General features: G+C 37.8%; 1 long non-coding RNA gene across 1 annotated transcript; it reads right to left on the reverse strand.

Moving 5' to 3' along the window:
* Window positions 1-493: 493 nt before the first annotated feature.
* Window positions 494-15,368, reverse strand: LOC132492794 (uncharacterized). The gene is made up of 3 exons (XR_009532871.1): window positions 15,237-15,368; window positions 1,743-1,826; window positions 494-555 (listed from the first exon to the last, which is right to left on the reverse strand). It is a non-coding gene; the product is annotated as an uncharacterized LOC132492794 (long non-coding RNA).
* Window positions 15,369-25,959: the final 10,591 nt, after the last annotated feature.

Here is a 25,959-nt window from a genome sequence, read left to right on the forward strand (position 1 = left end):
AAATTGTATTTTATAAAATGTTACTTTCTTATTTTATAAAATTGGTAAATCCAGGGATTTAGGCTTAATTATTATTTTTTAAAATGTTGGTACTCATTTTGCCAATTTTTCTCTTTTTACATATATCAGAAAATATGTTAAGAACTCAACTGTGAAGATACCACTATTTTTATTTTTTCTCACTTTTTGTACTTAACTTTTATAACAAACCTTTATTATTGCACAGGAAACAAGAAAGTTTGTTCCTTGGAAAACATCAGTCCTAAGAACGTACTAAGTTAAAGCTTAGCATGTTAGATCTGCGAGTAGCCTTGTCTTTTTTTTTTTTTTTTTTGGTACGCAGGCCTCTCACTGTTGTGGCCTCTCCCGTTGCAGAGCACAGGCTCCGGACACGCCGGCTCAGCGGTCATGGCTCACGGGTCCAGCCGCTCCGCAGCATGTGGGATCTTCCCGGACCAGGGCACGAACCCGTGTCCCCTGCATCGGCAGGCAGACTCTCAACCACTGCGCCACCAGGGAAGCCCAACCTTGTCTCTTTTTTAATGATGCTTTTTTCTGAATTGGTAAAAAAAAAAAAAAAAAAAAAAAAAAAAAAAAGCCTTAAGGCTTAGGAACAGAAGCAAATTGAGAATTAAAATCCAAATCATTCAAATGAAGTTTGTCAGAACAGTTTGTGTGTGGAGAGGACAGCTTCTAGGCACTTCAGAGAAACCAGCAGGACAGAATTGAGAATAGCCAGCACCTTACAGGGCTTCCCACAGAAATGCTTTAATGCAAAGAGGTGACTAGATTTCACAGGGAGACCAGGGAGAGGAGGCAGAGATAATTAAATCACATTCAAGCACCTGTTTACCTGGGAGGTAAGTTCCTTCATATTGTGGTCAGATGCTGTTTAGGGGGACACTGGTGCAGGGGAGGTGTTGGGAGGATGAACTCTTTTCTGAGTGATTTTGCAAGTGTGAAAATTCATCCAACAGAGATGCTAGAAAAATTTGCTCCTAGTAGCGAGCATCCAACATGATATTTTGGGACAAAAATGTGTATTTGGAAGAACTTTTCACAAAAGAGCAGTGATCGGAGGAAAAGATTCATATGGGCCTGGCTAGTAATATTCTTCCTTCACAATTTTCTTGTGGGTTCCTGAGGCCTGTTGTGACTGCTTGGAGACCTGGTCCCCAAGCAATGGCCCTCTTTGTCGTACTCAGGGTAACCCAGGAAGTTGCTTGTCTGAAGCAGAAAAGGTTCTCCCTTCCACTCATGTCCTCTTGCTGATCAGATGAACACAGGGCATCATCTACAGCTGAGAGGTGTTTGTTAACTACCTTTGTTTCATAGGACACAACTCATATATACTCTACAGTAATGTTTATCACTGTCTTTTATAATCTCAAGGTAAGAAGTAATCAGTGTTAAAATCATTCTACTGGAATAACAAAGCACATGATTTTTTTTTCCCTAATAGTGATTGTATTTGTTTGCTCGGGCTGCCATAACAAAATACCACACTGGCTACTAGGTGGCTTAAACAACAAAAATATTATTTCTCATAGCTCTAGAGGCTAGAAGTCCAAGATCAAAGTATCAAGTTTAGTTTCTTTGAGGTCTCTCTCCTTTGATGGCTACCTTCTCGCTGTGTCCTCACATGGTTGCCCCTCAGTCTGTGCATGTCTGTGTTCTAGTATTCCCCCCTTATAAAGATACAAGTCATCTTGGATTAGAGTCCATCCATATGATCATTTTACCTTAATTTTCTCTTCCAAAGCAGTATTTCCAAGTAGAAGTTAAGCTGACTGTACAAGCAATCAGGTATTGAATAAGAGGCATTGCTATGGAGACAAAAAAACAATGGTTAATAATGGAGGCAAATTTCATACCAGTTTTTGAGTTCTGAGGGTAGACAGTTGAGAAGATCTCTAAATGTCAGGGTTAAAGCATCTTTTGTAGTTTGAATGTCCATCAGATGTTCAGGTAAACTTTCTGAGTGGTCCATATAGCAACAGGAATGAAGAAGACTGTCTAAACATGAGCTGCTGTGGAGATTTCTCTGAAGTTTATATTAAGATATCTACCTTCAGTATGCAGGACTTCAGAAAAAAAGGCAGTTTTAGTTTCAATGATTCCAAGTTAAAAGGGTGGGAGAAAATTTGGAAACACTAGTTTGGAGAGTTGTAGTCAGGTAGTGGAGGAAACTAGAAAAATTCAGGACACAGTCCAGTTTTCAGGTAATTAACAAAACTTCAAGGAAAATTAATAGCACTAGAATCTAATATCCACAATACGTATTTTGGTTTCTATCGAAAGATAATTTTTCTCTCTAAAATCACCCTCATTTCTATCAAAGATAGCCAAATTAAGACAAATTTCTTTGCAAAATAAGTCTAGATTCAATAAACTTGGTCTTATTTATATAAGTATAGCAAGGATTGTGACTGACCATATAGGCTTATTTTTTATTTTTATTTTTTGCTTTTATTAAGAGAATTTATTGCCTCTCTCTCCTCCCAATAGCTCAAACATGAAGAAGCAACATCAGAGGAAGACAGACAGAAAATGGCTCTTTGAGTTTGTCCTTCTTGGCATTGGTGAAGGAAGAGGCAGCTTTCTCAAAGTTTTTATCTGCTTAATAGGATGTAGTGGAGAAAGGGAACAAGGAAAGTCAGAGGATAAGTGAACAGGCTCTGCACCTACCAAGGATGTGTTATCCTCCTAATCGTCCCAGTAGGAATATTCCATTCATGTTCTTTGATCTGATCCTTGCATTGGAAGACACTTCTTTTGTTCATCTCTTTTTTTAATTTAATTTTTATTTTATATTGAAGTATAGTTGATTTACAATGTTGAATTAGTTTCAGGTGTACAGCAAAATGATTCAGTTATACATATACATATATCCATTCTTTTTCAGATTCTTTTGCCATATAGGTTATTACAGAATAGTGAGTAGAGTTCCCTTTGCTCTACAGTAGGGTCTTGTTGATTATCTATTTTATATATAGTAGTGTGTATATGTGAATCCAAACTCCTAATTTATCCCTCCCCATACCTTTTCCCTTTAGTAACCATAAGTTTGTTTTTTAAGTCTGTGAGTTTGTTTCTCTTTTGTAATTAAGTTCATTTGTATCATGTTTTCAGATTCCACAGATAAGTGATATCATATGATACTTGTCTTTCTCTGAATTACTTCACTTAGTATGATAATCTCTACGTCAATTCATGTTACTGCAAATGGCATTATTTCATTCATTTTTATGGCTGAGTAATATTCCATTGTATATATGTACCACATCTTCTTTATCCATTCATCTGTCAATGGACATTTAAATTGCTTTCATATCCTGGTTATTGTGAATAGTGCTGCACCGAACACTGGGGTGCATGTATCTTTTGGAAGTATAATTTTCTCCAGATACATGCCTAAGAGTAGGATTGCTGGATCATATGGTACTTCTATTTTTAGTTTTTTAAGGAATCCCATAATATTCTCCATAGTGGTTGAACCAATTTACATTCCCACCAACAGTGCAGGAGGACTCCTTTTCTCCACACCCTCTCCAACATTTTTGTAGTCTACAGTTTGTAGACTTTTTGATGACGGTTACTCTGACTGGTGTGAGGTGATACCTCATTGTAGTTTTGATTTGCATTTCTCTAATAATTAGCGATGTTGAGCAGATTTTCATGTGCTTTTTGCCCATCAGTATGTCTTCTTTGGAGAAATGTCTGTTTAGATCTTCTGTCCATTTTTTGATTGGGTTGTTTGCTTTTTTGATATTGAGCTGCATGAGCTATTTGTATACTTTGGAGATTATTCCATTGTCAGTCTCATCATTTGCAAATATTTTCTCCCATTCTGTAGGTTGTCTTTTTGTTTTGTTTATGGTTTCCTTTGCTGTGCAAAAGCTTTTAAGTTTGATTAGGTCCCATTTGTTTATTTTAGTTTTTGTTTTCTTTCCTCTAGGAGGTGGATCCAAAAAGATATTGCTGCTGTGAAAGAGTGTTCTGCCTGGATTTTCCTCTAAAAGTTTTATAATGTCCAGTCTTACATTTAGGTCTTTAATGCATTTTGAGTTTATTTTTGTCTGTGATGTTAGAAAATTGTTCTAATTTCATTTTTTTACATGTAGCTGTCCAGTTTTCCCAGCACCACTTATGGAAGAGACTGTCTTTTCTCCATTGTATATTCCTGCCTCCTTTGTCATAGATTAATTGACCATAGTTGTGTGGGTTTATTTCTGGGCTTTCTATTGTGTTCCATTGATCTATATTTCTGTTTTTGTGCAAGTACCATACTGATTACTGTAGCTTTGTAATATAGTCTGAAGACAGTGAGCCTGATTCCTCCAGCTCCATTTTGCTTTCATAGTATGCTTTGGCTATTTGGGGGTTTGTGTTTCTATACACATTTTAAAATTTTCTGTTCTAGTTCTGTGAAAAATGCCATTGGTGGGGGCTTTCCTGGCGGTCCGGTGGTTGGGACTTCACCTTCCAATGAGGAGGATGCAGGTTCGATCCCTGGTCAGGGAGTTGGGATCCCACATGCCATGCAACCAAAAAAACACACAAAAAAACCCAAAAACCAACACATAAAACAGAAGCAATATTGTAACAAATTCAATAAAGACTTTAAAAATGGTCCACATGAAAAAAATCTAAAAAAAAAAATTCCACTGGTAATTTAATAGGGATTGCATTGAATCTGTAGATTGCCTTAAGTAGTATAGTCATTTTGACAGTATTGATTCTTCCAATCCAAGCACATGGTATATCTCTCCATCTGTTTGTGTCACTTTCGATTTCTTTCATCAGCATCTTAGAGTTTTCAGAGTACAGGTCTTTTGTCTCCTTAGGTAGATTTATTTATAGGTATTTATTCTCTTTGATGTGATGGTAAATGGGATTCCTTCCATAATTTCTCTTTCTGATCTTTTGTTTTTGGTGTATAGGAATGAAAGAGATTTCTGTGTATTAATTTTGTATTCTGTGACTTTACTGAATTCATTGATGTGGTGTATCACACTGATTGATATGTGGAGATTGAAAAATCCTTGCATCCTTGGGATAAATCCCACTTGATCATGGTGTCTGAGCCTTTTAATGCGTTGTTGGATTCACTTTGCTAGTATTTTGTAAATGATTTTTGAGTCTATGTTCATCAGTGATATTGACTTATTTTTTCTTTTTTTGTAGTACCTTTGTTTCGTTTTGGTATCAGGGTGATTATGGCCTCATAGGATGAGTTTGGGAATGTTTCTTCTTCTGAAATTTTATGGAATAGTTTCAGAAGAACAGGTGTTTAGTGTTCTCTAAATGCTTGATAGAATTCACCTGTGAAGCCATCTGATCTTGGACTTTTGTTTGTTGGGAGCTTCTTTTTTTAAAATAAATTTTAATAAATTTAAAAAGTAAATTTATTTATTTATTTTATTTTTGGCTGCATTGGGTGTTTGTTGTTGTATGTAGGCTTTCTTTTTTTAGTTGTGGCAAGCAGGGGCTACTCTTCATTGTGGTGCATGGGCTACTCATTGCGGTGGCTTCTCTTGTCACAGAGCATGGGATCTAGGCACGTGAGCTTCAGTAGTTGTGGCATGCAGGCTCAGCAGCTGTGGTTCGTGGGCTCTAGAGAGCAGGCTTAGTAGTTGTGACCCACGGGCTTAGTTGCTCTGTGACATGTGGGATCTTCCTGGACCAGGGTTCGAACCCGTGTCCCCTGCCTTGGCAGGTGGTTTCTTAACAACTGCGCCACCAGGGATGCCCTGTTGGAGTTTCTTCATCACAGTTTCAATTTCAGGACTTGTGATTTGTCTGTTCATATTTTCTATTTCTTCCTGGTTCAGTCTTCGAAGGTTGTACCTTTCTAAGAATTTGTCCATTTCTTCTAGGTTGTGCATTTTACAGGCATATAGTTTCTGGTCGTAGTCTCTTATGAGCTTTTGTATTTCTGTGGTGTCCATTGTAACTTCTTTTTTTTTTTTTTTGCGGTATGTGGGCCTCTCACTGTTGTGGCCTCTCCTGTTGCGGAGCACAGGCTCCGGACGCGCAGGCCCAGCGGCCATGGCTCACCGGCCCAGCCGCTCCGCGGCATATGGGATCCTCCCAGACCGGGGCACGAACCCGTATCCCCTGCATCGGCAGGCGGACTCCCAACCACTGCGCCACCAGGGAGGCCCTGTAACTTCTTTTGTATTTCTAATTTTATCGCTTTGAGCTCTCCCCATTTTTTTCTTGATGATGCTGGCTAATGGTTTATCAATTTTGTTTATCTTTTCAAAGAACCAGCTTCTAGTTTCATTGATCTTTCCTACTGTTTTCTTTGTCTCTCATTTATTTCTGCTCTGATCTATATGATTTCTTTCCTTCTACTTAATTTGGGTTTTGTTTGTTCTCCTTTCTCTAGTTGCTTTACGTATAACGTTAGGCTGTTTATTTGAGATTTTTCTTGTTTCCTGAGGTAAGATTTTATCACTATAAACTTCCCTCTTAGAAATGCTTCTGCTGCATCCCATAGGTTTTGGATCTTCATGTTTTTGTTTTCATTCGTAGGTATTTTTTAATTTTTGCTTTGATTTCTTCAGTGATACATTGGTTGCTTATAGCATATTGTTTAGCCTCCATGTATTTGTGTTTTTTACAGTTTTTTTTCTTGTAGTTGATTTCTAATCTCATAGCATTGTGTTTGGAATAGGTGCTTCATATGATTTCAATTTTCTTAAATTTACCAAGGCTCACTTTGTGGCGCAGCGTGTGATCTATCCTGGAGAATGTTTCGTGTGCACTTGAGGAGAATGTGTATTCTGTTGCTTTCAGATGGAATGCTCTCTAAATATCAATTAAGTCCTTCTGGTCTAATGTATCATTCAAGGCCTGTGTTTTCATATTGATTTTGTCTGGATGATCTGTGCATTGATGAAAGTGGGGTGTTAACATCCCCCAATACTATTGTGTTACTGTCAATTTCTCCTTTTATGGCTATTAGCATTTGCCTTATATATTGAGGCGTTCCTATGTTGGGTGAATATATATTTACAATTGTTGAATCTTCTTCTTGGATTGATTCCTTGATCATTATGCAGTGTCTTGGTCCTTCTTGGTCCTTGTTACAGTCTTTATTTTAGAGTCTATTTTGTCTGATATGACTATTGCTACGCTGGCTTTCCTTTGATTTCCATTTGTATGGAATACCTTTCTTTTACCCTCTCACTTTCAGTCTGTGTGGGTGTCTAGATCTAAAGTGAGTTTCTAGTAGGCAGCATATATATGGTTCTTGCTTTTGTATCTGTTCAGCCAGTCTATGTCTTTTGGTTGGAGCATTTAGTCTCTTTACTTTTAATGTAATTATCAATATGTATGTTCTTACTGTCATTTTGTTCATTGTTTTGGGTTTGTTTTTGTAGCTCTTTTTTCTTCCCTTCCTCTTTTGTTCTCTTCCCTTGTGGTTTGATGACCATCTTTAGTGTTGCATTTGGGTTGCTTTTTCTTTGTGTGTCTATTGTAGATTTCTGGTTTGCATTTCCCATGAGGTTTTGATATAGCAGAGTGTATATATATATATATATATATATATATATATATATATATTATATATATATATATATATATATATGAAAAGTTGCTTTAAGTTGCTGGTCTCTTAATTTCAAATGCATTTCCAATATCCTGCATTTGTACTCTCCTCTTCTCATGATTGCTTGTTTTGATATCATATTTGTGAGTGGATGATTTCCTACCTTTACTGTATGTTTGCCTTTAATGGTGAGCTTTCCCATTCATAATTTTCTTCTTTTCTAGTTGTGGCATTTTCTTTTTCATCTAGAGAAGTTCCTTTAGCATTTGTTGTAAAGCTGGTTTGATGGTGCTGAATTCTCTTAGCTTTTGTTTGTCTATAAAGCTTTTGATTTCTCTGTCAGGTCTGAATAAGAGCCTTGCTGGGTAGAGTATTTTTGGTCGTAGGTTTTTGCCTTTCATCACTGTAAATATATTGGGCCACTCCCTTCTGGCCTGCAGAGTTTCTGCTGAAAAAATCAGCTGATAAGCTTACTGGGGTTTCCTTGTATGTTATTTGTTGTTTTTCTCTTGTTGCTTTTAATGTTTTCTTTGTCTTTAATTTTTGTCCATTTCATTCATGTGTGTTGGCATGTTCCTCTTTGGGTTTGCCCTGTATTTCACTCTCTGTGCTTCCTGGACTTGAGTGACTGTTCCTTTTCCATGTTAGGGAAGTTTTTGGCTATTATCTCTTCAAATATTTTTTCAGCCCCTCTGTCTCTCTCTTCTCCTTCTGGGACCCCTATAATGTGAATGTTGGCACATTTAATGTTGTCCCAGAGGTCTCTTAGACTGTCCTCATTTGTTTTCATGTTTTTTCTTTATTCGGTTCCAAAGCAGTGATTTTCACCAATCTGTCTACCAGCTCACTTATTTATTCTTCTGCCTCATTTATTCTGCTATTGATTACTTGTAGAGTATTTTTCATTTCAGTTATTGTTTATCTCTGTTTTTTAAAACTTCTAGCTCTTTGTTTAAACTTTCATCTATGTTCTTGGTCTGTGCCTCCATTCTTTTTCCAGTTACTTGTATCATCTTTACTATCATTACTCTGAATTCTTTTTCAGGAAGATTGCCTATCATCTCCACTTCACTTAGGTGTTCTTCCAGAGTTTGATGACGTTCCTTCATCTGGAACACATTTCTCTGCCTTCTGTGTTTGTAGCCTCCTTTCCTCAGGCTGCAGGATCTTGGCTCCTCTCACTTCTGGTGCCTGCCCCCTGATGGGTGAGGTTGGTCCAGGAGCTTGTGCAGTCTTCCTGGTGGTAGGGACTGGTGCCTGCCCACTGGTGAGTGGAGCTGGGTTTTCTCCCTCTGGTGGGCAGGGCTGTGTCAAGTGGTGTTTAGAGGCGGCTGTGCGATCAGAATAAATTTAGGCAGCCTGTCTGCTCATGGGAGGGTCTGTGTTCCCACCCTGTTGGTTGTTTGCCCTGAGGCATCCCAGAACTGGAGACTGCAGGCTATTGGGTGGGGCCAGGTCTCAGTGCCCAAATGGTGACCTCCAGGAAAGCTCACACCAAAAAATATTCCCTGGGTCCTCTGCCACCAGTGTTCTTGCCCCCACAGTGAGCCACAGCCAACTTCTTCCTCCCCAGGAGACCCTCCAAGACCCTCAGGTAGGTCTGGCCCAAGCTTTTATGGAGTTACTGCTTTGCCCTGAGTCCCAGTACACATGAAACCTTGTGTGCACCCTCCAAAAGTGGAGTCTCTTTCCCCCAATCCTGTGGAGCTCCTGCCCTCAAGTCCCACTGGCCTTCAAGATCAACTGCTCTGGGATCTCCTCCTCTCATTGCCATGTCCCCAGGCTGAGGAGCCTCACGTGGGTCTCAGAACTCTCACTCCTGTGGGAAAACCTCTGTGATATGATGATTATTTTCCACTTTCTGGGTCACCCACCCAGCAGGTATGAGATTTGATTATATCACAAAAGCACCCCTCCTACCATCTAGTTGTAGCTTCTTCTTTGTCTCTGGATGTAGAATGTCTTTTTTGTATGTTCAAGTCTTTTTTGTTGATGGTTGTTCAGCAGTTCGTTGTGATTTGGGTGGTTTCATGAGAGGAGGTGAGCTCACGTCCTTCTACTCTGCCATCTTTCTCTCTACCCTCTCTCCTGAATGTCACTGTGAGGAGTTCTGGCTTCTTAAAGTTCAATTTTGATTGAAATTCATGAAGGACTTCAGGTTTTACCTCTGGTCAACCACTATCTCTGCAGAATATCTCCAGGGTTAGAGGGAAATCTCCCATATAGGCTCTTTTCAATCTGCTTTGCTGGAACTTTTTATAAGGAATCTCCAGATTAAACTTTTAATAGTCCCTTGAGGCTAAGAAGCCAAGCCAATCATTTGACATCTATAGATTTGGGTGAATTCTTCTCCTCAATGTCCCCCAGATATTCTGAGGTTCTTGCATTTGCCAGGGAGTGACCTTCCTTACTCAGCTAGTAAGGCTGCTGGGAACTCTAAGCAAGGTACCACACTATTTTCCCAAGGGGCTTTATTGGCTCCATGAAGTCAACCTTAGTTTCTTAAAGCTGTTTGGTCAAACCTAAGTTTATGTATATCTCTCTCAACTATGACATTCTAGGCAGAACTTTAGTAATATAATCAATGTTTGCAATTATGTGCTATTATAAGGAGAACAGATTCTTATTGAAATTATGCAAATAACTATATTGCCAAGAAAATAAAAATGTTCACTGAAAGCTTCTGAATTCTGGAGGAATCGGGTAGGGAGAAAAAGACAAATGATTCAATTTTGCTTACAAGGGTATAATTTACCAAACTGCTCTAAGCTTAAGAGAGAAAAACAAATTTTCCGACATTTGGAGAAACAAAACTTAAAAAAAAAAAAGCAATGTTTCAAATGTAAAAATCATAGGGCTTCCCTGGTGGTGCAGTGGTTGAGAGTCTGCCTGTGATGCAGGGGACCCGGGTTCGTGCCCCGGTCTGGGAGGATCCCACATACCGTGGAGCGGCTGAGCCTGTGAACCATGGCCGCTGAGCCTGCGCATCCGGAGCCTGTGCTCCACAACGGGAGAGGCCACAACAGTGAGAGGCCCGCGTACCACGAAAAAAAAATCATAAAATGGGGCTTTCCTGGTGGCACAGTGTTTAAGAATCTGCCTGCCAGTGCAAGGGACATGGGTTCAAACCCTGGTCCAGGAAGATCCCACATGCCGCAGAGCAACTAAGCCCACGTGCCACAACTACTGAGCCTGTATTCTAGAGCCCATGAGCCACAACTACTAAAGCCCGTGAGCCACAACTACTGAAGCCCATGCACCTAGAGCCCATGCTCTACAACAAGAGAAGCCACTGCAATGAGAAGCCCACGCACCACAACGAAGAGTAGCTGCCATTCGCTGCAACTAGAGAAAGCCCATACACAGCAACAAAGACCCAATGCAGCCAAAAATAAATAAACTAAATAAATATATTTTTTAAATCATAAAATATTATAACCATCTTCTTCAGTTTACTTAGTCCCATGTAATTAATTCTTGTTTTGTTTGATCTTTTGTTAGAAGTTTTATGAAACCGTCAATTTCTCCATTAGGGTTTTGTAAATTCTTACTCAGTTCAGTGTAATGATTTGAAATTCATCAGAAACTTGTGTTCTAGAATACTTGTTAGATCCTTTTCCATGAATTTCTCTGAACATGAAACACATTTTCAGGAAGCTTTTGTAAAAGCATCTGAGTAAAACCATTGTCTAAGTAATAAAAGACAAATATCCATTACTAAAAATTTGATTCATTCTAATGGAATTGACAAGAAAATTTATCTCTGTGACACAAAACATTTAAGATAATAACTAGAATTATGACTGATAACATTATACTAGGACATATCCAATTTTAGGAATTTCATATACTTTCTAGAACATTTATATTAATAACATTCACCCTTATGATATAACCTAGAGTTTATGATCATTTATTTAGCAATGCTTCCCATGTAAGTAACATACCAAATAAGCCTAATGAGTTTCATAGCTCTCTTTTCTAATGAGATAAAACAAATCTTTGAGGGTGTTCCAAGGGGCCTCTGGAAAACCTGAACATTATTTCCAGGTCAATAAGACTTCATTTTGAATTTGACTTAGGGGAAAATCTACTTGTTCAAAAATAAAAATGTTTTAAAACACTTTGTCAAATATGATCATATGTCACTGTGAATTAATATTTAGTTATCAATTTAATCAAAGTGACAAAGATTCACATGTAAATACAGACAGTTAAATAGTGTAAAAAGACTTAGCTCTTTTAGTATTGAAAGCACTCAGTTTTTCTTCAAAATTATCAGACTCATCAAGACAAAATGTACAATATTTGTTTTGCTAGACAGATTACATTAAATGTAAGAAAAAAGTCTTTGTTTACAATTTCTCATTAAGAGCAGACCAATAATTAAGAAAATTTTGCAAAAAGAGAGAAAAAACAAATTTTAATTTTCTACCAGCTTACTTTGGATATTAAAACTCAATCACTTTATTAAATTCATTCCAATCTTAGACCTGACTACACATAAAATTCCTTTCTAAAGATTCCTTTTTAACAAACCTCTTACAACTTTCTCTGCCCATTTTGATTTGCCCCTTGTTCTCTTTCCCATTTAGAAGTTACCAGCTTTAGGACAAAAATCACTTAACAAAGTTTTTACATGAACCAAAACATCTCCATAGCTTACACTTTTTCTTACCCCAAAACATATTCTAATTTCCTTATAATTCCTAGTAGCTTTAACCACATATATTATTTACAATTCTTAATCCTTTGAAGCTTTAATTTTTTTGTAAAGATAAAGTTAAAAATTATTAACTGTGTAAGTATTTTGTGGCTTGGCAAACTTATCAATACATTTCATAATTTCTAGAAACATATTCGACTTCATAGTACAAGCTTTTTTTTTTTTTTTTTTTTTTTATTTATGGCCGTGTTGGGTCTTTGTTTCTGTGTGAGGGCTTTCTCTAGTTGTGGCAAGCGGGGGCCACTCCTCATCGCGGTGCGCGGGCCTCTCACTATCACGGCCTCTCTTGTTGCAGAGCACAGGCTCCAGACGCGCAGGCTCAGTAATTGTGGCTCACAGACCCAGTTGCTCTGCGGCATGTGGGATCTTCCCAGACCAGGGCTCGAACCCGTGTCCCCTGCATTGGCAGGCAGATTCTCAACCACTGTGCCACCAGGGAAGCCCCATAGTACAAGCTTTTAATGAAGCACAAGACATGTTTACTAATAGAACCAAACATATTTAGTGTGTAGTAAGAGGTCAAAAGTAGGTAAACTTAGACTCGTGCAGCAATTAATATTTCAGTATTTTGTCTTAGTTGGAAATGATCTAGACATTCAATTCATTTAATTTAACTTAGCAAAACTCTAAGGGTACAATTTATCAAAGACATTTAGAAAACTATTTAAGTTGACATAGCAAAAACAATTATTGCTAAAAAAAGTTTACCTAAAAGAATTCTTATCTTATGTCTATTTAATTAATTTGTTCTTAACAATCACTCAGATTACTCATGACAATTTCATAAGATGTTAAAGTAGTGTTAGCCATCATCTTAAATTATTATTATTATTACTGTTTTCTGAGAAATTTTGTAAAAGAGATAACATGAGCTTATTTGACTTTTAGTAAAACTACATAGCATAAAGCTATTATACTTAATGCTGATAACTCTTAAGATATGTCTGTATTAATTAAACCATTAAACCTGAACTAGATTTTGCTTACCAAAAATTATCTAAGATCATGTGAATTTGAAAAATATTTGTATTCGTTTTTGTTATATTTTTGAGAATTTTTAGATTGCTTGTTGGAATAAATTAAGTTTACTCACTCAGATAGCTACAGTCTTTTATTAGTTATGGAGAAGACTTTTAAGTCTTCTTGCCCTTTAAGTGTACTTGCCCTTGATAAACAATTTTAAGGAGACTGTGATTTAGAGTTTGAGCAAGAGAGGGGTTTTTTTCGTGGTTTTTGTTTAAAAAAAAACCTCTTTCCTTTTTTTTCTTTAAATTTTAGTTTCAGGTTCTAACAATTGAGATAATCTGGGCTCAGTCTCAGGCAATGTGGCTGTGTTTACATTTCAAAGACATGGTAAGATTTATAACGTTAAGGGACAGAGAAAAAAATGTAAATTTTCTTCTGTGAGTTTTGGAGTGTATTTTTCTATTATCATAAGTCTCAGGGTAATTATTATTTTAAAAACTTTTTCTTCTTAAGTACAGGACAATTTTGCTCCAATTATCCTCAACTTCTATAATATCTACAAGAATTTGAGAGGAATAGGTTTCAGGGTTGGTGAAGATAAATGGGCCTTGACTTGTTCCTAAGTTGCATTTCTGGTTTTGTAGAGATTTGGAAGACAAAGATAATTGTTTCTATTAGCTCTTGAATATTGGCTTCCAACTGATCTTTTCCTAATTATTTGTAGGAGGGCCTAAGGAATTGCTGAGGAGATGGGGCAATTTTTAAAATTTTTCTTAAAAAGGGGAATTCACGTTGGATCTTTAAGTCTAATTTCTGTTATTTCATCTTAATAACGATTCCCTAAGGCTAGCTGTTATACATTATTTTTCCTTTCAATTTGATCCTTCCATAAATACCAATATGACAGCTGTTTATGATGAGAGCTCTCAAAAAGGTAATCTTTTAAATACAGCAAATTTAAAGGATCCATCATCTGGCCATTGAGGAGTAAGACCTTTCATTAATTTCAAATAGTGACGCAAATCAGTAAGGCTTTTTATGGAACGACCCAGAGGTAACTTTTCAGGCTTAGAATAAATCCTTACCATGGATGAAATAAGCATATTTTCAGATGGAGAGGGCACGGATGGTATAGCCCCTATAATGTGAAAATTCATTTCCAAGGATAATCTAAGAAAGCAAAGGCCTTCATTGCACAGGCAGTAAGGGTGGTATAATGCAAACTGTGTCCCTGGTCTCTCCTGGGAATTTGAGGCACCTCTGATCCCAAACCTACTAATCTGTGACATCAGGCATATGCTGCTGGAATGGGACTTTTCCAACACTTACAAGGTAATGAAGGTTGAAACAACAAAGGCCCCTTATGGACTGGGTCCCCTTAGGACAAACTCCTCTGACAGCTGGCACGACAAGACTAGAGTGTGCTGTTTATGACTTTGCGTCTCAGAACCCCAGTCAATTCAACTGGTTACCAGATGCACCCCAGTAAATACACCATCCAGATGGTGGAGACCAGAGAGAATATTCTCACTGGACAAAAAGCCAAACTCTCAGGACATAGAAAAATACAGAAGGAAAAATCTCATCCAGTTTTTTTCTAGAGGACTGACAGCAAAGTTTGTCTTAATAGGCACTGGACTGGAGAGAACTGTTAACTCACCAGTCTGTGAGGCTGTCTCCAACAGCAGACTTATAGGGCCTATGCCTGTACTCTGCCCTATGGTTCTTTCTTCTTATGAAACATGACTCAGGAGACAGAGACAAAGAAAAACAGTGACTATCTCTGGGAGGAAAGGATTAAGAAAAACTGAGACGAGATTACTCATTTCCAAAAACCAGATTTTCTATGTCACAAGGATCTTGCTCCATAAGTATTTTCTTCTGCTAATCTAAATTTAGAGATAGAGAAAAGGAGACTCTTAAGCACTTTCCCACCCACCAGACCTTACAGGCCTGGGAAGTTGAGGAGATAAGAAATTTTACCTTCTGCTGGCCTTTGTCATGTGTCCTAGGATCTCTCAGCTGCAGCCGTCTTGTGGTGGGAAGCAGGGTTTAGCCAGCCTCCTGGTTGTCTTGTCAGCTGTTGAGGAGGAAGAAATGTCCCTGCCAACCTTCTTGAGTTAAAGAAGTAACAAGGTTTATACAGCCTTCTTGACCATGCATTCCCTATCTCTGGTGCTAATGATGTCTTTCTACCTCGTGGTACAGGGAAGGCACCATTCACATGAGATATTAATTTCCTGCTTTCATGGAGACAGATAGGAAGGTCAGTGTGTCTCTCTTGCATCAGTCATTTCTTCAGTAACTTTAATTCAAAGTAATATTCCACTGAGGCATATTTTGGAGCATCCTGCCCTGGGCACCAACAAAGTCAAATGGTTTAGAGAGAAAGCAAGTCCCTTTGTCAGCAGTGACCTGTGCTCATGGTGATTGTTATTCCATCTCCACAATACCGTTGGGCTGGGTGCTCAAGAAACAGAGCTGTGAAAACATGGCTCCTGTCTCTTATAATTTATAGTAACAATGTTTCAAAGAAAAACTTTAATTTAGTGCCTCCTTTGTGTTAGACAATAATGCTGGTATATTTTCAAGATATACAAATAATAGAAAGAGACATGTATGGTACTTGAATTGTAGTGAGACATTAAAAATTTTTCCCCCCCAAAACATCTTTTTCTTTATACTTATAAGAAAAAAAAATGTAGATTCATTTTGGATAAGATAAAGAAAATGTATGAAGTGATAAATCTAACCTGAGAAAGTAGAAAAGAACACAGTACACAGGCTCTGAGCATTCTACTCACAGAAAATATTGTCCTGTTCTTTTGCAATATGGACTTGTTCCCCTGTCCCTATGGCTGTCTCTTCCCCTCTCTGTTTCTGCCCCTCTTCTCTCTCTCCCTCACACATACACACATTCACTCCCCTACAAAAAAACCCATTGACTAAATGCTAATTGGCAGGCACTGTGCTCGAACTGAGGCTACAGTTAAAAGCAGAGATTATTTTTCCATCCTCATCAAACGTATATTCCAAGACGGAGAAAGTGAATACTAACCAAAGAGTCACACAACCATAATATTGCAACCACAACTAACAACCATAACCACGGAGTTAAGCTAAGCAAGCCACTATTGTCAGCTGTCTCTCAACCCTCAGTAGAGTGTGTTCCACTTAAAGGCCTTGAGTAAGTCAATATTCTGTTGAGAAAAGCCAGGAAATTTCTCAGTCTTCCACATCTGAAATTATGCAGTTTGGAATGTCAGGAACAAGAGTGAGGGGAAAGCTCATTCAGAACTGCAGCTAACCAGTTTCTCTCTTTCTGACTGCTGCAATAACCTCCTAGTCTATCCTGTGTTTACTCCTGTTCCTCTGGCCTGTTCACAGAGCTGCTAAAGTGGTCCCTTAAAATTTAAGCCTGATTGTGCCACTCTATACTCAAAATCGTCCAGTGAATTCAATTTAATTACAATAAATCCAAAGTTCTCACCAAGGCCTCAAAGTCCTTTTTGATCTGTTCTCCCCTTCTCCCATGTCTCTCTTGGCCTCATTCCTACCACTCTCCCCCTTGTTTTCTGTAATCCAGCCAAACTTGCTTCTTCTGCAGCTTTTACTAAAACACTACTTAGTAGACAAACAATTTATTTTAAATTAGGCAAAAAATTTAATAAGACACTTAACCAAAGAAGATACATGAATGGTAAATAAGCAACATTTTAAAATGTTCAGCATTATTAGTCATCAAAGAAAAATTAAAACCACAATGCAAATAACTTCACATCTACTAGAATGACTAAAATTAAAAAGATTGATAGCATCAAATGTTAGTAAGGATGGAGAACAACCAGAAGTCTCATACATTCCTGAAGAAAATGTGAAATGATGTACTACTTTGGAAAACAGTTTGGCATTAATACAATCCCCTAATTTCACCCCCTAGGAATTTAAATGAGAAAAATATGTCCACACAAAATTTGTACATGAACGTTCATAGAAACAACTTTATTCATGATTGTGAAACTGAGTAGAATCCTGTGGGGCTTTCCCAGTGACAGACTCAAAGTGTTCCCTGCTTCTTGTTTGTAGAACAAAGCTTTAGTCTCCTAGGCCTCCCTTGATTTCCAAAGAGCAGTTAATGATTATAGAACTGACCAAATTCAGAAACAAAGGAAAAGCAGTCAAGCAAGAAAAGTAACAATAGATTGAAAAACAGTGTTGTCTCTATCCCTTTCTCCTCAAGGGCTATAGATAACAGTCTGACACATATCCTTGATGTGGTGCTCCAAGGACAATGGTGCTTCAAGGACAAAGGACAACCCTCTCTGAAAAAGTGTCAGCGTTACACCCCTTATCAGACCCTTAATTGCCCTCCCCACCATGTTGTGATGGTTATGAAATTCCTGAGCCCAGCTGGGCGATGAGACCTGTCCCAAATAAGAAAAGGCATCTTCCCTGTCCCACTGCCACTCTATAGAAGGAAAGTATATGTGCCTCGACCAATTAGTAAATGAAATTTTCACCTTGGAGCATTCCTTTGTTTTCTGGCTATAAAAACTGATCAATAGCACATGTTTGGGGTCCACTCCCCCAGACTACTAGAAAGTCAGCCTGCTGTTCTGGCAGAGACACTTTCCTCTAATAAATTCTATCTTCTTTACGTTCTGCCTTGTGTCTGGAAATTCTTTTCCAACCCACGTATGGACCACGACACTTGAGCGTTTTCTGTAGACACTAAGGCTCTCCACCTGATGGAGGATTTGACTACATGCTGATCACAAGCATGTAGGTCCCAGACTGGTTGGAACAAGAAGGCTGATGATTAAGGTTCCCAAAACATCACCCTGTCACCTCTCCACCAACTAATCAAAAGAATGTCCATGAACTGATAATTCACCCTGAGACCCTCACTCCTAATGTTGTCTTTAGAAACACTTGCCCAAAAGTCTTCAGGGAGTTTGGGTCTTTTGAGCATTAGCTGCTTGTTATCCTTGCTTCGCATCCTGCAAATAAACACTGTACTTTCCTTCACCACAACTGGTATCAGTAGATTGGCTTTGCTCTGCATTGGGTGAGTGAATCTGTGTTTGGTTTGGCAATAATTTGGGCAACCATGAAGGGGCCACCATCCCTAGTGGGCATCTCAACCATAGCACACTGGCCCCTGACCAGTGGCAGCTCATGGATACTACTCAGCAGCTGCTTGAGCACCTTTGTCTCAGAGATGGCCCTGAACACTTGCCACTGACCAGGCATCATTGGCCCATGGCACTTTTGATTTCTGTGGTAAAGGGAAAAAGACACATGCTTTGCTGGTTGAGATTTCTCTAGTAAGTAGTGGAACTTGTGTGTGATAATACCAGGGTATTCATTCTCTTAGCCATTTGGGTCTGTCAGTGGCTAAACATTTGTTGGGATTTTCCCTTTTGGGCTTAGGAGTTTGAAACCCTGAGAGACTACATTTGTTTGTTTGTTTGAGATTTTAAGATTACCAGCCATAAACAACTGAGAATGGGTAATCAGAGCTCTGTTTCATCTTATATTCCCTACGGTGTATTTTGCAGAATTGGGAAATTCTTAGGTCTTACTTTCACGGGCTCATACCCATGAAAAGGAGAAGTTGATATTTTTTCTAAAATCATGTGGTCACAGTATTCTTTAGGCTCTGGAGAATAATGCCCCAGATGGGGCACTTTTTGACATTCTAAATCTTGTTTTTGAATACGAAAAAGCTGGCTTGTTAAAAGTATCTCTTCACTCTTCTGACCAGAAGGAAACAAATCTTACTAGGAGGAACTTACATTTTTCTCCCTGTGCCTTTGAAATGTAAATGTTCTACCCTGGGCTCTAATGTACTCTCACTCACTCTTGTCTATACCATCGCCAATTCCTGAGACTGAGGGGAAAAAAAGGGAGAAGAGTCCTTTTTAAACTCAGGCAGGGAAACTGTGAGATCTCTGTTTGTCTGGAATGTATGTATGTCCATGTGTACATTATAAATATATCTCTTTTCCTTTGGATGGTATTATCAAAGTTAGTTGGTAAATGAGCTCTATTTAATTGACTTAAAGGAAATTAAGCACTTACAGAAATTCTCAGAAATATAAAAGAAACTAACTTGAATGAATTTCAGATTCATGTGATCTGAAAAATATTCAATATTAAATTTGGGATAATGGCTGACTTGGTCTAATGTCTCATAAAGTTTTCTTGGGTAATCTAAACATAATTTTTGAGAACAAGTGAATAAAATAGAGGTAAATGAGACAAGAGTTTTTAGGTGAACTCTGGGAATAATTATGTTTTAGGAATGTCTACTTAAAAATAGCTTTTCTGGAAGTTTTAGTAACTTGAAATTTTAGAGTTTAACTAAATTAAGCTAAATGATGAGAATTCATTGAATATCAAGGTCTTTTCCAAATAAAATAATATACTGAAATATTAATTACTAAACATTGGCTTCCTTTTACAGAGAAAGTAAAGATATTTAAGACTATTAATAAATATGTTTGGTGTCACACTGAGACATTTTCCATAAGAAAGCACATATTTTTAGAAATTATAAATAGCATTTATTTATAAATTTGCCAATCTACAGAATGCTAATGTAAAGAACAGCTCATAATTGCTTACTTCTTAATTTTCACTAGGAATTTAGGTTTTTAAGACTTGAGAATTCTAATTAAATATGTAATTAAAGCCACTAGAAATAATGAGAACATTTTCGTATACAGGGTAATAGGATGTGTGTTTTCATTAAAAGAAGGTATGAAGAATAGGAATTTATTTTGTTAAAGGAAAAGGAAGTAATTTTGTCTTAAAGCTCGTTATTTCTAAAGAGGAAATAAAATAAAGGGCAAGTTAATATGAATATAGAAAGTTGTAGATTTCTGGGGAAAAAGTAATCTTTAGAAAGAAATTCTATGTGTTGTCAGGACTCACTAAGATTAGAATGAATTTAATTGAGTAAATGAATTTTAAGATTAAAAGTAAAGTGGTACAAAAACTTAAAATTTTTTTCTCTCTCTTTTAAGAGAAAAAAGTTTTCTTGGAATATTGATTTGCTTTTGATTAAGATTGTAAATTTTCTTTACCTTTTAAATAATCTGTTATAACTTTCTGTACTTGCTTTTAAAATCTTTCATTGTAACTTTGCTTAAATGCATAAGCATTGTTTCACAGTGGTCTGTAATCCTATTTGACCAAGTGTCTTGAAACTTTTTAACATTTTGGATAAACTTCTCAAGGATAGAATCCTAATGAAAGATATTTTGACCTCTTGATAGTTTTGGGATGTTTCAGAGGACCCCTAAGTCATCTCAAAGAGAGATATTAAACTAATTAGGATGATTTGGTATGTTATGGGAGGCACTGTCAATTGATTAGAGATAAATGTATCTCCAACCTTCTTAGGTTATACATTTAGATTATACTAAATATCATTAATATAGATATTCTTATGTTATATGAAATTAAATAAAATTTCTAAAATTTGAATATGTCAAATTTGTATGTTACAGAAATAAACAAATTTTTTTTTGTCAATTGCATTTTAACCAGCTCTTTAACTCTGTCTTTTAAGTCTTTTTATCATTCATAGATGCTTTTGCAAAAATGCTTCATCTTCAGGAAGATTCATACTAAAGACTTTCTGACAAGTGCAGGTTTCTGATAACTTTCAAATCATACCATTGAATTGGGTAAGAAATTAAAGAATTCTAATGGAAATCCCGATGGTTTCATAAAGGTTAAGGCTGCAAACTGTAAACAGCTCAAATGTTCATCATCAAGTGAATGAGTAATTCACATCAGCAATAAAGGGGAATGAAATATTAATATACATAACATGGATGAATCTCAAAACATGCTGAGTGAAAGAAAACAGGAACCAAATACACACTGTTAGATTCTATTTTTGGAAATTTGAGAATGGGAAAACTATAGTCACTGAAAGCAAATCATCATATCACTTTTGTAGGAAGGTGAGGATTGACCACAAAGGAGCCTAAGGAAACTTTCTGGGTAATGGAAATTTTCTGTATCATGATTGTGGTAGTGATTACACAACTGTACATATTTGTCAAAATTTATCTAACTGTGCTATACACTTAACATGAGTGCTATTAGTTGTATGTAAATTGTACCCCAATAGGGGTGATTAAAAGGAAATATATATTATGTATGACATATAAATATATCTTTACATATATTACCCATATATCATGACAATAGAATAAAATATGTTCTTAGTGATTAAATTGCCATTTAGCCAACATCCAGAATGCCAAACATCCTTATTTTTTTCTTGTTTTTCTTTCTCTAACCTTTCAAAAAGCATCATTTTTAAGAGTCACATCAACATTGCTGATTAGATTTGCAGTAATTTGAAAACACAGAAGACATTCCTTTTAAAAATATAAACAAAAGCTTCTTTCATCTGCTCTCTAGATCTTTTTATTCTTATGCCACGTTCTTTACACCAGTTGACCAATTGAGTTAGGCACTCATTTCCTTTTTCACAAATCTTTGTTGTGTTTCTGCTAGTTCTGCATTAGGGACTATTAAGGAGGAAAACCACTGACACAAAATGGTTTCATTTGTGCTGAAGCCCACGATACCACGCATATATTTAATACCTAACCTACTTGCAATTTCAACCTTCACCAGAAATGTTATCTTAATTCTGAAATCTGCAATTTTCTGGTCGGCACCAATGTGGTAATCTATCACAGGGGCCCTCTCCATCTCCCCCAACCCAAGAAGAAGAGGCAATCTGCAAGATAAAACTCAAGGCTTCCCTTCCCTACAAAGAGAAGATAGTACTGGTCCCAAATAACCTTTTTTTCTTTTGCTAATGACTTTCTTGCCCGCCCTCCTTTCTATAAAAACCTTCCACTCTGTAAAATTTCTCAAAGTGCCCTTCTATTTACTAGATGAGATGCTGCCCAATTCATAAAGCATCAAATAAGGCCAATCAGATTTTCAAATTTACTCAGTTGAATTTTGTTTTTTGACAAGACATGATCTTAAACAAGATAAACATTGCCCCTGTTTTCATCTCAGGTGGCCTCAGCCTGCAGCTGCTTGAAGCAGGATTTTGGTTCCTGGCCAGAGATTGAAGTCAGGCTGGGGCAGTGAAAGCACTAAATCCTAGCCACTAGACCACCAGGGACTAGTGACCAGTGACAAGGTCCTGGCCTGTCTGCTGTGTAGAAATGAATTTCCACAGAGATGGAAAGTAGTGAAACAAGTAAAGTGTTTATTAGGAGGACAAAGAATACATGTGGCTAGACACATGGGCGGGCTCAGAGAGAGTTGCGCTCACTTGGTAGTTTGAATCACTTTTATGGGGAAATTCTTCCAGGTTTCCTTTGACCAATCATCTTGCTTTGCCTGGTTCTGAGTCCATATTTGGTATACCTCAGGGTCCTCCCGTGTTCATGTGCATCTCTTAGCCAAGATGGATTCTAGCAAAGAGGCCTATGGGTAGTTGACATCACTTACTATGGGGTGGTGCCCTCTCCCTTTTTGACCTCCAAGGAACCCTTCTGCACATGTGTAGCTGGGAAGGTCTCCTTGACTACGAGAATGAGGAACATCTAGTCTTTTATCTCTTATCTGGGCAGGGCACAGCCTCCTTTCTCGATTGCCCTGTTATTGATATTTTGGAGTTTCTGTCCAGAGGGAATGAACTCCTGCTGCTTACCCTGGGGCCCATTTATCTCCTGCCTCACTTTCAGAGAACTCACAATCTGCTGTGAGAGACAGTCAGAATATGAGCACACACACACAAATCATTTTAAAGCCCGATAGATTTGAAGTCAATAGAAAAGACATTGAGGGCTTCCCTGGTTGCACAGTGGTTAAGAATCCGCCTGCCAGTGCAGGGGACACGGGTTCAAGCCCTGGTCCAGGAAGATCCCACATATCGTGGAGCAACTAACTCCGCAAGCCACAACTACTGAGCCCGCAAGTTGCAACTAGTGAAGCCCATGAGCCTAGAGTCCGTGCTGCGCAACAAGAGGAGCCACCACAATGAGAAGCCCTCACACTGCAACGAAAACCCAATGCAGCCATAAATAAATAAACAAATTTTTTTTTTTAAAAAAAAGAAAAGACATTGAAAAAGAAATGGGCCTCCTTTTGGTAAGGAAGTCAGAGGTTTCTCTGTAACTTCGTTTGAGAACAATAAGCCATGTCTTTTCCTTCTTCTACATTTTCACTCCCCACTGCTGACCCCAACAAAATGCTGAAGACAGAATTTGCACTCAATAGATTACCTTTTAAATTGATGTAAAAGTATAAAGTATATTTATGTGCGTTAAAGTATGGAAGGGCATACATTTGGAGCATAAAAGCTCAGTACCTGCTGGAAATATCACATAATTGATGAATATAAAACTAATTATATAATAGGGAAATTAAAAAGAAATTTCAGGCTGTGTAGAGACTAAGTTAAGAGAACAATAACATATATAATAGCTGAATATTTTGGCATTTGAAATTATAATTTAAATAATAGATAAGAGAGGAAGAAATAGGAGTCTTAATTAATAACTGAAGGACAAAGGGGGGATAGGTAGCTTATTTAGCTTATTTCTGCCTTTTTAGTTGCAGAAAATATCAGTTTTGAAACCAGATATGGTTGCAATGTATTTGTTCTGCACAAAGTGCTAGGATGAGTTTCCCCACACCCACAGTTTGGGGATAGTGCTTTACTCATAACTCATCTTTCATGCATTTGCCTAAATTCTTGTGGAATACAGCTGGACTTGCAGCTCATAAATATGACCTTTGGATGTATTTTAAACACTACTGAACTCCATTTTAATTTTACATATTAAAGCCTCTGGGCTCTATTTACTCTTTCATTATATAACATTCCCTTATCTTATGAAAAACGCTGTGATTCACTGTTGGTCTAGCATTTTTTTTTTCACTTATTTGGATGATTTTTAGAATCCAAACTGTATTGTTATTTATCTTGGAAAACAGAAACACTTTCGGGAGTCAATTCTCTGAGCCCCAAACCCCTCACCTGACACCCTCTTGTGGTGCTGTGACCTGGGGGGAGGATACAGCAGGATCTGCAGGTGGAGAGGCCTAGAGAGCTGAGGGTATTATGGGTCTGGTTTATCGCCAAGATTAGTCAAGCCCCAAATTATAGTGTTGAGGGAGAAATTTTTCACGTAATGAGGTGAGGTATGGGGAAATCATTTAGGCTTATACATGGTTCAGTGTAAACTTTGTGTGAACTGAAAGAGCCTGTCAAACACACACAGCACATCTGCTTTAACCATTAAGGAAAAGAAATGTCTGATTCAAAAAGAAGGATAAATGACTCCCTTCTTATGATGCCCATGTTAACACCCTCTCGAAGATGAGGCTCCTTTCCCACGTGCCAGGATCCTACTATCTCACTATATATGTACTAAATCTGTCTCTTTTGAAATCTTTAAGGAATAGACCCCTGTCATGTTTGATGTATGTTCTTTGTTCTGATAAAGTATAAGACTACCATGCTTCAGTGGAGAAGTTCCTTAGAGCCTTTTGAGGGGCTGCCTCCCAGATTATAGCCCTCAGCTTGGCTCAAATAAAACTATTTTCTGTTCCTATTATAAATTCTTTATTATTTCCCTCCACAGTGTGTTATTCCTTATGAAGTCCAGCTGTTCTAGGCTGACACCAAGCCACCCTGAAGCAGCCATCATGTCTTCATTGCCTCTTTCTCACATCTGGGTCCTTGAAGGTTGCTGAGATCACACTTGCTTGTCTGTGTCCATGGAACCCAGGGCAGAGCCCAGGTCCTCCCACCAGGGCCCTGGATTCTGGTACCAAACCCAGGAGAAGGTGTGCTCTAGTGAGATCAGCCTCACCTGGCACCAAGGCCAAGATCGTCATGTGTTTTTTCCCAGACTTCTTCTGTGGGAAAGGGTTTTGTGACATTTTGTTTTCCCTAGTTCACCCTAGAGAGATGCAAGGAAGTCTGATGCAGACTTTCCAGCTTATAAACATCTGAGGGCTGTGTCTCAGGTCAGGATCAATGTTCCCTTTTCCATGGGCATTCAAGTCAGTGAGGCAGCCTGACTTGAGGGCCAGGACTCTGCCTCTGTAGTCCTGGAGTTGATGGCTGAAGGCTGGGGACAGGGGCGCTGCAGTTCTGCCCAAGGGGAATTAAAGGCCCAAAAGCCCTGGTTTCTGCAGGAGTCTGATCATCGCCTGGAATGTATGCCAGTTAACATATCATTTCTTTATCCTATTTATTCATTATTGTTATTTCTCATTGTACTTTGGGACTCAATTTTTTATTGTTATAGAAATCCAACGTTTTCAAAGATTCTCCCTCAAGGATTCTACTGTTAACATTTTTCATTAAGAGAAATGCCTGTCTATTCCAATCTTTCTTTCCCTCCATTATTGACTGTGTCTTTTCTAGGTCTTGTCCTTGTCTCCTGGGCCACAGTCAGTAATGTCTCCACTTATGTATTCTGAGTGCGTGATCATTTGCTCCAAGGGATTCTGCTGAATGAAGTATAAATTCTGATATCTTTCTCTTGCAAACTTTCAAAACCTACAAATAAAATGAAGATATGGGCAATATAAAATGAAAATATAATTTTCCATTCTTATTAATATCTATCTCTATTTCAATAGAATTCAATTATTGGCCCCTGGTGACTATATTTTTCAAAAGAATTCCCTAAATAAT

This window comes from Mesoplodon densirostris, chromosome 6 (assembly GCF_025265405.1).
Source record: "Mesoplodon densirostris isolate mMesDen1 chromosome 6, mMesDen1 primary haplotype, whole genome shotgun sequence".
Classification (NCBI taxonomy): Eukaryota; Metazoa; Chordata; class Mammalia; order Artiodactyla; family Ziphiidae; genus Mesoplodon; species Mesoplodon densirostris.